Consider the following 14,047-nt stretch of genomic DNA (forward strand, 5'->3'; position numbering starts at 1 on the left):
TTTAAACATGCTGTGCATAACTTTACTTAATCAGACCATGCTGCACAGATAACTGGCTCTGTAGGTACTGCAACATTTTGGTTCACAGCGGTAGCTGCAGTCAGCTGGTCTGAGCAGCCTGAGCACAAACAGATTCCTCTTCCTCCTCCTCCTCCTCCTCCTCCTCCTCCTTCACAGCTACGTTTCTCATTAGTTTGCTAGCTTGGATAGATCTGACTTCAGTTCAGATTTAAGAGTTCCCATTAACATTCAGCGGTGCGTTATAAGGTGTACCATTTAAGGGAAAATGATTCAGATGTGGCCTGTGCATTGATCCTAGAATTTGCAAATCATCTATGAATAGGGACACCAACTACCCAGGAGAATGATTACCATAAATTGATGACTAGGAGAAATTGGCTTATTTAACAAGTTATGCTTCTAGTCTGCTTATAGATAGGAGGTTTAAACTCTAAAGCTGAATACACAGTAATTAAACAGGTTAAGGCCCCTAGAACTTGGGTAAATACTGTGTGTTCACACAAATGTAATGCTCAAATAATCTTCATACTAACATAGCTTAATACAAGCAGAAACACACATTCTTCATAATCTTCAACTACCACCAGAAGCAGCCGAAGCAGCCTGAGTGCTATTATCAGGTGTGCCAGAAGGAGAACTATTTCTGTCGGTCTGAGGCCACCAGCTATACAGCAAATTGTTTCACCGTGACATTTTGCGAACCAAACAGAAAAGACACGCAATACACAGGGGAATAAACAGCCAGATGTCAACAGCAGTTGTTGATTTCTTGACTATAGACTGTATGACAAAATACACCCAGTGTGTCATACATCTGGGTGCCACGAGCTAAACACAAGCAAAATAAAATGTAAACCTTCCCAGGAAACTTTACTTGTAAGATTTGATGTTTGTACTATTTAGTTAAATCACTTTTTAACAAGCAGAGCTATGATCCATATGCATTTTAAATTTTCTTTTTAAAATGTCCTTAATCACTTTTGTATTACTTTAAATTCCTTCATTCATCTCATTTCTCTTGACAGTCTCTTCACTCAGTCAGAATTTTGTTCTTGTATAGGGTGGCAGTTAAGTACGTACATCTACGAATTAAAGCTGTGAAGTGATAACCACATTTTAAAATCACTTAAGAGTGAAATCTTTAGGCATTTCCCCATTTTCTTTGGGAAAGTAATCTTAAATGCGTGCTCTGATATTTCAGAAGTAATATCTGAGAATTCTATGCATTTTAAGCTAGGAAAAAAGAAAGAGCATCTCTGAAGATTCCTGGAGAGACAGACCTAGTGTCTACAGCCATTATATGCCGGAGACTCTGCAGCCATGCATTTTGTTGTCGATTTCCTGTCAACTTTAAAGAGTGGGATTTCAAGAGGAATTTTGAATCACAGCAGCACTGTCATTGCCATGTAAATGAGGCCAAAAAAATCTCTTCTGGGTGCTATTGATTAGTCATGTGTTGTGCACCAAGAAAAAGCCTGAAATGAAAGCAAGCTCAAGAGTGATTAGACTGTTAATATAGCTCTTATTATTTTGCAGCGTGTCAAAATTATTCTCCGCGTTCTTCATTGGCTTGTAACAATCACATTAGATCTCTAAAACCGCAGGCTGCCTATATCATTGCAAAGTTATAACCAAAAGGGGATGTCTTGTGAGTAAACAGAGACATCTGTGAGCTGAAATTCATAATATTGCAGAGAACCTGATCCAAGTTTCTCCCTACCAAACTCTTTTTCTTTACAAATCAGTGCTGAGTGAAAGTTACCCTTTTCTCAATATTTGATTCATTGGTTTTTGCTTTGCATTCTACTTATTCATCTAAATTTTAAGGTTTTTTACATCTTTTTTTGAAAATCACATTTTTGGTACACATGGCACAGATCTGCCAAAAGGATGGGATGCTGAGGAATTATCAAAAGTGCTCCTGCGTATGCGAATCATTGTGTAGATTCTAAATGCAAGTTTTATCCACTAGACTGTAGCAATGTGTGTAATGATGAATTGATAGCTGATGTCTCATTCTGGATCCCAATCTTTCATCTATGGGTTTTTCACAGCCTACAAACTGAAGTAATCTTATGGCCACTGTATGCTCTGGAAAGAGCATATGGGCTTGGATTGTTGATAATTTAATTAAACATTTAATAAAATAGTGTCATTCAAGAACATTTCTAGATGCCTAGAAAAAAAAGTCATGGGCAAGCCTTGACCACTTCAATCTGAACCACAGTATTATGTGGGCTGGGTATTCCTCAATTTCTCTTGTTTTGCAAACAATAAAACTAGTCACATTATCTTCCTGTCGTTCAAAAATATTCCAGAATCTTTTATGGTCAGAGAGTTCTATATTATTAAATTTAGAAAGAACAAATAGAAGACAGAAAGTAAACAAATGCATTAGAGCATTAAAGTTTGCCACATTTGAGACTTAACAATGCTGATTCAAGATACTGGAAAAGGAGCTGGATTTTTGCATGCACTATCAGTGATTGACAAGATACTGATGGTTTTCATTTACTGTCCAGAAGTAATAGCGCATACATCTCTAATACAATGTATTTTTAATAGTTTTCCTGTATTTCTTGCATCTTTTTATTTGTGTGTATAGGAGCCCAACTCACTGAGCCATAAGGAATGCTCTTTTTATTCTTTAATAGCTATCCATACAGTTAAGTAATATTTAAATATTTTAAAGCTGGTAATATAGGCTTCTAAAACATATATTTTAGGGTACTTAGCTCTTGGATTATGCCATTTTGCTGTATTTTTTTATTCATGCTCAGTAATTGCCAGCATAGCACTTCCGACAGTATTCTGAGCACATTGTAAAAGCTATTTAGTTAATTTTGTCTCATTAAAGCATTAAGATTTGGAATTTTTACTGTAGTGTTTTGTGTTTTCTCTTTGGCTAGATTTCTTATTTTTATGTAAAATGTCCTATATTTTATAATTGTGACTGTCACCGTTACTTGCTTTTCCAGTCAAAGACAGTTCCCATTGCTGTTCTTTTTTTGTATTCAAAAATATGAAATGATTCGGTGAGCTACCAGATGTCTCTGCTCTAAGAAAACAGTCCCCAAACAGACCTAGTTCTGTCTGTCACTTTGGCAAATGATGTCTTCTTCACCAGTCATCCATTTGCTGAATTTGTTGAACTAATTCTTGCTCTCTCTGTTGTCTTCCAATATCTTTTTAGGCCATATGCTCAAACGTTTCTTTAAAAGAATGTATACTAATTCTAATTTTTTATTTGATTTAACACTACAGGCATTTGTCAGTCTCACACCATTGCCAGCATTAGCTTTTTTAGAGACAGCATGGAGAGGAGAAGATGGGTCTGTGCATTTTACTCTGTCCATGGGTGGGCAGCAACACTTTTCTCTTGGCTTCATGAGGACAATATCTCTGGAAGTTATCCTACTTGGCTGATGTTTTTCCACATTATCCCTTACTGCATGCTATGCCTTAAAGGAACAATTTAGCAGTTTGCCTTTTTCTTAACTTCTGTATCTTGCCTTTTTAAGTCTGCTTCCAAAACTAAATAGCTAGCAATTTTTCCCCTGTTCTGCAGAAAGCCAGCTGGCATTGAATGCTAAGTGGCAAAAGGACAAAAACGAAATTTCCAAAATTATTTGAAAATGTTCTAAGAGCTGCTGCTAGGGCAGTTCTTTATAGATTTTATCCAGAAGCCTGAGAAGATACTTCGTTGCTAGGTGGCAATGTTCCTCAAGCAAAGATGCAGTGGTAGAGCCAGTAAACCTTTTGCTTAAAGCAAGGAGGAAATAATTATTTCATTGTGTCATCATTAGACGGTTTTATCATGTTTTTCTTGGAAGCTCATGATTGCATAATGACAAGTGCACAGTATTATTTATTATTTGCATTATACCATACCAGGACATGGTACTTTAACACACACAAAACACGTAAAACAAACCACAAAATCTCAGTGTCTAACACAGGACAGTCCAAAGGCACATTAAGTTAAAAAATGAGTCATGGTTTGTAAATTTTCACAGGAGGGTACACTGCAAGACCAAAGAGATAAGAAAGTTGGTATAAATTAAAAAGTTGTCCTGATAATAATTAATTGCACAAAAAAACCTCTTAAAATACGAAATTGGAGCTGGAAATGGAAACACCGGTAATAAGATATGCTTTGGACGACCTGAAGGGAAAGAGAAAAGAGAAAGCTGGACAAGACGGAAGTGTAATATGCTTAGGAGCTAGGGAGAAAAAAGATATGCTGAGAGCCTGAGGGTGAATATTCTTTGTTTTAGAAGTCTTGAGATGGACGTAGGCCAAATAAATGCAGTTCTTTTTCCTCTTCTGTAGCCAGGCTATATCCTGCCTTATATTCCATGGATTAACATTCACTTTAGTGGACTGGGATCTTTAAGTCCATGTAATGAAGACTGAATGCAAAGCAGACGTTGTTTAATAGAACTAGGATTTTTTTCTCTTGTCTACCCCGGCCTCCTCTTCATTATCAAAAGCTTTTTTTTTTTTTTTTTTTTGCAGCTTGTGGTACAACTTTATTGTTTCTTTCTGTCTAACTTGCTGCCAGATTTGTACAGAAAACATTTTCTCTCCCCTTTTCTCTCTTCCTCATTTGTCATCTCCCCTCTTTTTTTTTTTTTTTGTATTTTCTGTTTTTCAAAAGTGCTGTGTATCAAGATCAACCATCTGGGGACCCAAATGTTAGAAAATAAATCGTTATTTCCCCAAAGTTGTACTGAAAACTATCTAAGATCAAGTCTGTAAGTCATATATTGTTATAACTTTAACAAGAAGCCACAGTGAAAAATCACCCAGAAAACTGATTGCCCCAAAGTAAGGAATTGACTGAATAATGAGTGTGGTGGAGGGAACAGAAAGTATGAACAAAAATAGCAACATCATTTACAATGTTTCTATTATGTTGTCTTTTCTCTGTTGAAATAGATGATCATTAAGTAGGTAAAATTTGTGATATAATGAATGTATAAGGAAATAACACACTTTAGCTAACTGTTCTTTACCTTAATCATACTATATAAACTTACTAGTTGTTTCTCTCCTAGCTTGGGAAACCTTTTCTCTAGGCTTCATTGCACAGAGTAGTCATGATATTTAGATTCACTGCACAGACCTGTACAACCTGAGCTGTCAGAGTGAGTTATAATAATGGTAGGATATAGTATAGTAATTTTGAATACATTAGTGCTAAGAAAGGCTGAGAAACATGATTTGTCATTACAGTAGGTTTCAGATATGCTTTCTATCTTCTGACAAAATGTATACAACAAATTCACTCACATCGAATTAAACGGTTGCAAGGAGGAATACTGTCCACCCTTGCTCAAGCTTTGTAGTATTAATGCACAAGACAGATCTTAACACCTGAGGAACACAGACTTTTCCAGCTAAAACATCTGCCAAGGGGCATAAACAGGAATGAAGACAGCCAGGTAGCGAACGTACTTGGCACTACTGCTGGACGGCCACCGATTCCTTGGGAGCGCCTATGCACATTCAGGGAGCAATTCGCCTGCAGAGGATCAGGCAGAGGCAGCTCGCAGCACAGGATGCAGCCGGGTATAACTCTTACACAGCTTTCATTACAGAGCTGTACTTAGCTATACATGCTAGGAGAACTAAATTTCAGTGGAGTAAGTCAGTGGAATTGAATTAATTCATCAAATATTTAGTATGTAATTACAATAATAAATGTATTTCTTCTACTAAGCTTTCCATCACCACTAGTTTAATCACTTTGGAAATTTTACTCAATATATAATGATTTCTTATTTTCTGTTAATAGCAAGTCCCATGTGACATTAAATGAAGGTTCTTGGACTCAGAATTTTTGCATGCTTATATAGTTCTCATCTCCTTTTCTCTTTGTTTTCGAGAGATTTTCTGTTAGGGTAATACATAGATCATTTAAAATTTCTAGATAAAAGTTGCTTTACAAAAAAAGAGAACTATAATATCAAGAAATGTATTAGGAACTAGATAAACTAGTTTCTATTTTTAACCTGAAATAAAATCTGAATGTATATTTTATTACAACATAAAAGGCTGAGACATTTATTTTTGCATCATTTTCCCACAAAAAAAAGCCTGCCTTTTTATTAAGAGCTCATGACAAAACCATGGAAAATCAGAGCTTCTTCTTTAGAAAATGTTGCTTAGTTTTCTGAAATTTCATGAAAATAATTAGGAACATTGTCCTAATTATTTTGTATGGAGGTAAAATTTTCTACATATTCCTATAAAATAATTTATGACTTCCCAAGAATGATCTAAGATTTCATCTTAATGAGTTTTCATCCAGTTTTCTTGATATATTTGAATATCCATCATGTTTTGGATCTAAATTTTAAAGTTCAGAGAGATGTGTATCTGGAGTTTTAGATCAGTATTTTCTAGGGAGACAAGCCACTCTGAAATCTGGGTTATGATCTATTTTGGCAACAGTATTCCAACACATACGCCCGTCACACCAGAAGTTCTATTGTTCTGTTGGGCGATCTCTGTCATTTTCTCATTTTTTAACACTGCTTTTTGGAAATAATTCTGCTGAATTGGAGGCCATTTTTGCAAAAACTTTTACTCTTGATCAGTCCAATTCAGTGAAAAGGAAGGGACTTTTTTTTTCTTGTCTAAATCAAATTCTCCTCTTTCACAAAAGCATGAAAATTTTCCTAAATTAGACATTTCTTTTAAACTGTTTTTTTCTTCAGGTGAAGCTCACCAGTTTCCACAAGGAAATAAATTCTCAAGGCAAATTATTCCTATAAATTAAAAGAAATATGTTGTGCTGTTTTCATTAAGTTCATTAATTATGCATAAAAATGCTCTGTAATGTATTTGTTATTTTTCATCTCACAAGAGTATAGCACTGTAATTAACAGCAATACTATTTATCAAGAATATTCTTCTCAAGATCTTCCTAAAACACCTTTTGCACCAGTTATCTGGGAAAAATGCTTTCCTAGTTTGTTATACATATGAATGTTAGCAAGTGTCCATAGTAAGCAAGCCTTAGGCACCAAAAACATAGAAATTCACTCAACCTTGTAAACATCTAGTCTTGTGTCCATATAGCAAGGTAGTGAATCAGGCACTGAGTTTTATAGGACACAAATAAGTAATTGCTGATTTCCTAAAAGTTCTAAATGTGAAGGAGAAGAAAAGAAAGCTTGAAAAAGTAATAACTCCAAAGAAAAATTGTAACTATTGCATTCCAACTATTTATGTTTTAATTCTCAACATAAGGCAGTTTTACTTCTCAATGCGACAAAACATCCTGTCTTAACTTGTTTACTTTCTTGTGAGGCCTAAGGCATACAATCAGTAAAAGAATGAACTTACATAGTTTCATCCCAAACTTATGAGGCTATACTGTGATGACAAGGACAGTATCACTTCCAAATGTGTTATTCAGAGAATGCTGAACTCTTCACAATGAAAACCTCACTGCACTTTATAAGAGAAGGATACCACAGGAAGAATGATTTTTAGCACCCTTACTAGGTACAAAAAGGAAAGCAGACCTCAAGTGATTGTACAGTGTAAGAGAGTATTTTGTACAGTATAAGAGAGAAAGAAAGTGACGTATTTGAAGAAAAGCTCATGACACTACATAAGCGATATTTGAAAATAATACTTGTTTACTGTGTAATAGTATAGCATTTGTGTAAATTCAGTTGAAGACTTTGATGTCTGAATTCTTCATTTCTCTTAAGCTGGTGCTTTTAAAGTACAATTATTTTTAATTAATCACAATGTGAGAAGTTCATAGAACTCAATTTTTATAGTGTGAGCTGAAGTTTGATTCACTATCGCAGAGCATAATGCAAAAGCTAGTGTACATGAAAAGGCTTCAGGCTTTGCAACTAGGACTAGAAACTCAGTCATACAAAAATAAGGAGCTATGATACCACCAAATTTCAGTATACTTGAGACAAATTTAAAAGAGTCAGCACCATTACTGTTGTCAACAACAAAATTTTTTATTTTTGCCCACAAATCACAGCAAGGCTATAGAATTTAGAGCTAGATTCAGTTTTCCTCCAAATTAAAATCCATTTTCAGAACTAGATAAGATTGAATACATACTAGAAGTAAAAATTTGGGGGAATAGAGTTTCAAGAATAATGAAGGACATATGAAGCAAAACCTAACCAAAACCTAACTCGATTTTCAGCCAATCTGGATGAACTCCTATAATCTTCACCTGAGTTTTCAGAACTGCCAGAGATCAAATATCCTACTGCTTGTATATTGGAGACAATTTATTTTCAAAAATTAATAAGAATCAATAAATGTTCAGTCCTCAAACTGATAATATGAGAAATATCCTTCTGGGTCAGGCCAGTGATCTCTCTAGCCCAGTATTTAGTCTCCAGTAGTGCCTAATGGCAATACTGCTTGGGCACAAAAGCCTGGCCCTTTCTGCAGTCCATTTCCCTTGTATTCCCCCAGCATCCACGCATGTTGTATTAGGGATGTTGCCGAGTACATTCACACATTTTCCTTTCAGTGTCCATTATGGAGCTGTTGTCCAGTACTTTGTCTAATCCCTTTTTGAAGCTGCTGATACTGTCTGCCTTTACAGCCTTCTAGGGCAGCAAGTTACTGAAGTTCACTGCCTGCTACTTAAGAGCTTTCTTTTATGGCTTATGCAAAACCTCCAGGTAGTTTCATCAAATGCCCCTTAGTTTTGGTCATGTGGGATTTAGTACTTAACAATTCTGCATGCGCTCAGGCAACCACCTTTGGGATTTTGTAAACCTCAGTCACATCTTCAATCAGGTTTATTTTCTCCAAACTGAAGAGTCCTGACCCTTCTAATCTCTTCTCATAAAGCAGCTGTTTCCCACCATGATCCATTTAGTAGCCCTCCTCTGAGCATCCTCTAACTCCACTACATCCTTCTTGAGATAGAGAGCAGCACTGCACATGGTACCACAATCCACGGGCTCACCGAGGTTCAGATCGCAAGGAGATGCCTCTGACCTATGCTCAGTATACTTTTGATGATCACCAATTCTGTTATATTTTTAGCCACTGATGCACACTGGGCCGATGATTTCAAAGAGCTGTCAGCGATGACTCCAAGAACTCTCCCCTGAGTTGTAATTGCCAGTTCTGACTTAGGCATTATATAGGCATTTCATCATGTGCTTCGTGTATCTTCCATTCAGTGTAGAGTTATGTATGGGAAAGTGCGGAAGAACGTCGAGGAGATAGGCGATGGAAGCTAGCCAGACCCTTCCGTGGGAAAAGGAGCATCAGCAGGGCATGTTGACCCATAGTCACGTGGTTCAGCCTGTGCCAGGGTGGCGCTGCACCTGGGCTTTGAATCGGGAATAACAGTGAGCTCAACATGCTTACTGCGCATGTGTATGGTACATAAAAACTTCATCTAGTGCCCCCCCCCCCAGTGTTCCTCACCCTGGACCGACGCTCAGCGGTGCCAGGGATCCCCCGCTCCATTATTGCCTCGATCGGGAAAACGCCGGGGAACCCCCACCCAGACGCAGAGGTAATAAATGCTCCATATCGACCATAGTGTGCCTCGTGTTTGTGCATCCGTCCCTGCCGGGAGTCCAGGCAGTGCCCCCGCCTCACCCTTACACTTGGCGTAGTCGGCAGGATACACAAACGACAATGCCGTGGCCGAGGAGAGCGAAGGGGGAGGGCGAGTCAAGAAGGGACTGCTCGCCTGCGGCTGCCAGGATGGCCCCAGACTGAGCCATGGGGGCCGGCGGCTGCATTGCTTGCCACGCTGGCAGTCCCCGAGGACTGGCCAGAGTTGGCACAGGGGGAAAGTGTTACCCCAAAGGCGGTTGAATCCGCTTTACAGGCTATGCCCTTCCGTGCCGCTTCGGGAGCAGCTCGGAAGCTGGCCGGATGATTGGGGTGGGCACTGCTGACAGGCATTCGAGCCTTAGATAACAAGGTATCGTCTTTGCAGCAACGAGTAAAGGATCTGGAGAAGGAGAGTGGAGATTTACATGATGCGAAGGCGGTAGCACAGGAGTTGATTATGACCCAAACTGAAAAGAGTCAGGAATTAACCCATAGGGTAGAGCGATTAGCTTTGCGGATGGCTAATAGGCGGCGTGGGCGTTATGGGAAGGTGCCCGCTACTGTTTCTCAGGTGTGGGTGAATATAGCCCGACCCTCCTGGGATCCAGAGGAGTGGGGTGGTAATATCTGGAGTACGTCATCTGACTCAGAAATTGAGTTTGATATTGAGCAAGAACCGCTAACGCTCAGGTGCGGCCGCTTGTTCAGATGTGGGGGGAGCGACAAATAGATAGGGATACTGTAGAGCAGACAAGGACTTGCACACCAAAGGAGTTACGTGAGTTTTTGACCACATTCCAGCAGCAACCGGGGGAGTCATTACTAGTGTGGATGGTGAGAGCCTGGGATAATGGGGCTGGATCATTAACGTTGTTAAGAGAGGAGCTGAATTTAATGAGCCCGTTGTCCACAGACACTCAAGTGCAGTATTCTCTCTCCCAGCTTACGTCTGCGCAAGATAGCTCCGGTAACCCTGTAGTTGCTCCTTCGCTGTATCAGTGGTCGTGCGCTGTCGTGGTGGGTGCTTACCCGTCCACTGGTGAGTTAGCCGCTACAGTGGGGGCTTTGGTAAACAATATAAGGGATTTTGCACTTGTTGGTCAACCGGATACTAGGCAAGTGAGAGCAGTTCAGAATCCCAAGGCGAGAAGATTGGCAGGGACTACTAAATTGAGTGGAAAGCTAACGAGGTGACAGATGTGGACTGATTTGCTGCAGGTAGGGGTATTACATGATGAGATAAATGGTCTTTCTACTGCTGACTTATTTAAGCAAGGGTTACCTGCTAATCAGCAATATCAGACACAGCCTACCGCCCCACCTGCACCCAGTGCTCCCTGGAAGCTGCCTGCTAAGAAACAACAAAGGGGAGGCAGGTCCCCCAAAATCCGAGCGTCGGTTGCAGCGTATCATCCAGGGGACTGACGCCCATACGTACCCCTGCGAATTAGGTGGCACTCAGGAGGGGAAGTAGCTGTGCTTGCTTTAGTAGATGCAGGAGCAGAGGTTACAGTGTTGCATAGTGCTGTAAACCCCGAGAAGGTAACAGGGGCCGGACATCAGTGTGCAATTCTTAGGGATAGTCTGGAGGCAGCAGACGAAAGCTATCCCTGAGAAAGTGCACAATACTATTCAACAATACCCTGTTGCCACTGCTGTAAAACAACTACAAGCTTTTTGGGGCCTGAACCCCTGTTCAGACGCAGAGGTAATAAATGCTCCATATCGACCATCGTATGCCTCGTGTTTGTGTATCCGTCCCTGCTGGGAGTCCAGGCGGTGCCCCCGCCTCACCCTTACAAGCTCTTTTTCCTTTCATGAGAGGAAGAGCAAGAAGGACAGAAATCACATAGGTTTAAAGAAAAGGGATAACTGGGTACTTTTGCAGCAGGAAAACAGAATTAAAACTGTCATTCAATAATACTGTAATTAAATAAAACTAATTAAATAATTTTATGTGATAAAGGGCACAGAAAAATTTGGAATCACGTGAGGTTAAAAACAAATGACAATGTGAATCTTGAAGAGCTCTCTCTCTAGTAAGACTGTAAAGTAGGAGCAAAACTCAACCATTTTGGCTTTGCTGGTTTTGTGCTAGTTTGTTAACTAGCACAAATGACTAAACGAGCAACATGATCGTTTTGAAATGGATCCAAGAAGCTGGTATTTGATGCTATGAGGCCCAAGAAGTAGAGGTCTGCCGAACTAAGTTTAGTATGTTGGGCTGATGAAAGAGGAAGGTGATTTCATTAAAAGAATTTTGAACTAAACAGAGAAACTTGAGTATAAGTACCGATATATAAGATATATTGGAGAATTTTACCTAATTACTTTTTACGACACTGCCGCTTTAAGGTTACCCGTGAAGCGTCTAGGATGAGGACTTTATGAGGACTGGAATAATCTCACTTAATGCTTTAGATAACTAGCATGTTAATATTTTGCAGCTGTTAAAATAATGTAAGGCAGACCCTGAAATATAGCTCTGCATATGTTCAAAGATAGGCTAACATTTTTTCTTCTGGAAAATTTAAGTCTTATTTAACAAAGAATGTGATAATAAACAGAGAAAAGTGCTCTGATCATGAGTACTGATTGCAATCTTGAACTAAGAAATAATGTTATAAACAAATCCAGCAATTATGATATTAAGATTCTGTGAAATACTTTTGTAATGTCACTGAACACAAAGACCAGACTTTAATTCTTAGAGCACTCTGTTACTTACAGTGACAGTAAAGCAAAAGACCTCAAAAAGTAGATTTGAAAATAATTTATTAGAAATTGCAACTGTGTGGATGTTTCTCAGTCACTTGTCTGTAAAAATAATAAATCATGCTTTTTGAAAGCTGTCTGGCACAAACCGAGAAATTATAAATGAAAAGGATCCCTTGTGTAAATGCACCAATATTTACCAGTTTCTATGATGCACGGATTTTAGACCAACAGCTAGATTCATTTCTGAGAACTGATTTTAGGGACTGATGGAAATTTATTCTGATTTAAGCTGAAAAATGAACCAAATGCTACAAAACACAGACTCACAAATAGCACAGTAACATTTGTTGCCTCAAATAAGAGGGGAATATCAGGACCTTTTAAAGACTCTCTAATTGTTTGAAAGGTTTGCTGTCTCTCACCCCTATTTGATGCTACAGTATGATTCTACCTCTTCATTGCTGGGTTAGATACAGAGAACTGACTAGTCTGCAGATCTCTCCATTTTTCAAGCACATCACAGAAGCAAATCCGCATATTATAAAGCAAAGTCTCTTATTCGTTTCTAACCTTCGGGTCTTTATCTTTGCAACTTCCTGTAGCACTGCACAATAATTATCTTAAATGTCTAAATGGACAGTTTAATTATTTCTTCATCTTCAGAGTCCCCAGTAGTACCTGAAGTATCCCAACAAGGATTTTCATTTCATTTGCTGTTGATGCTTGACAAATGTGTCTATTTAGAGCTCAGCCCTCTGAAAGAATTTTCTATAGAGACAAATATTTCTCGTCATTTGGTTCCTAAGATTACAATGCAGTTCTACACGGTGTCGATGAAATAACAAGCCCTTCAGCAAAAAGCACAGAACTGTGAGTTTAGGTCATGGCAATTAATCCTTTTGATTATATCGCTAAAAATATTTATACTAAAATACTGAATGCTACTATTCTTATTCAATGACTACTGAATCTTTATTCAGGCATATAAAAGACTGTCTATTCTCATTCATATATCTAGACAGACAGATAAATAACCTTCTTTCTCTCTTTGTCTCTACAGCTCTTTCTAATACTGTCCAACATATATATAGTGTGCCTAACAGTCCTCTATTTAAATCCATATTTGTTTTGCTTTAATTTTATTACATTTAGGCCTAAACATTAAATCATTTCCTTATTTAAAGCTGTCATATAGACAAGGGAAACACACCATGACATTTTATAAAAATATTCTGTTGTGTCTGACTAAGTGGTTGTTATTAAGTAAAAAAATAAAAAATAGGAAATAAAAGTTTTAGCTTCAGGATTTTCTCTTTGAACTATATACCAAACATTGTCCTGAAAGCTATTCAGATATTAAACTTTGTACGCTACTTGCTTAACACATTGGCTAACACTTAGTATTTATCAGAAGGAAAAAAACTAAATGCCGCTGATAAAATGTTATAAAAGGTTCAATATCTCTTGATTTAATCTTTTTTATATTTCAGAAATAATTTCTAATGGCAACAGCAATATTTCTGATTCAAAAAAATTGCTATTTATGTTGTTGTTTCACTGTGCCTTGCAACTGGTAGTTTTCTCAGACTGTGGTAGTTGCTGGAAGAGTATGAACAATGACATGAGTGATATATGTTATATTCTTTGCATCTGCAAAAAGAGAGTGTGTAGGAAGAAATAACATCTTTTAGTAGAACAACTGATATACACATAGTTGAAAAAAGATAAG

This window comes from Dromaius novaehollandiae, chromosome W, assembly GCF_036370855.1.
Source record: "Dromaius novaehollandiae isolate bDroNov1 chromosome W, bDroNov1.hap1, whole genome shotgun sequence".
Taxonomy (NCBI): domain Eukaryota; kingdom Metazoa; phylum Chordata; class Aves; order Casuariiformes; family Dromaiidae; genus Dromaius; species Dromaius novaehollandiae.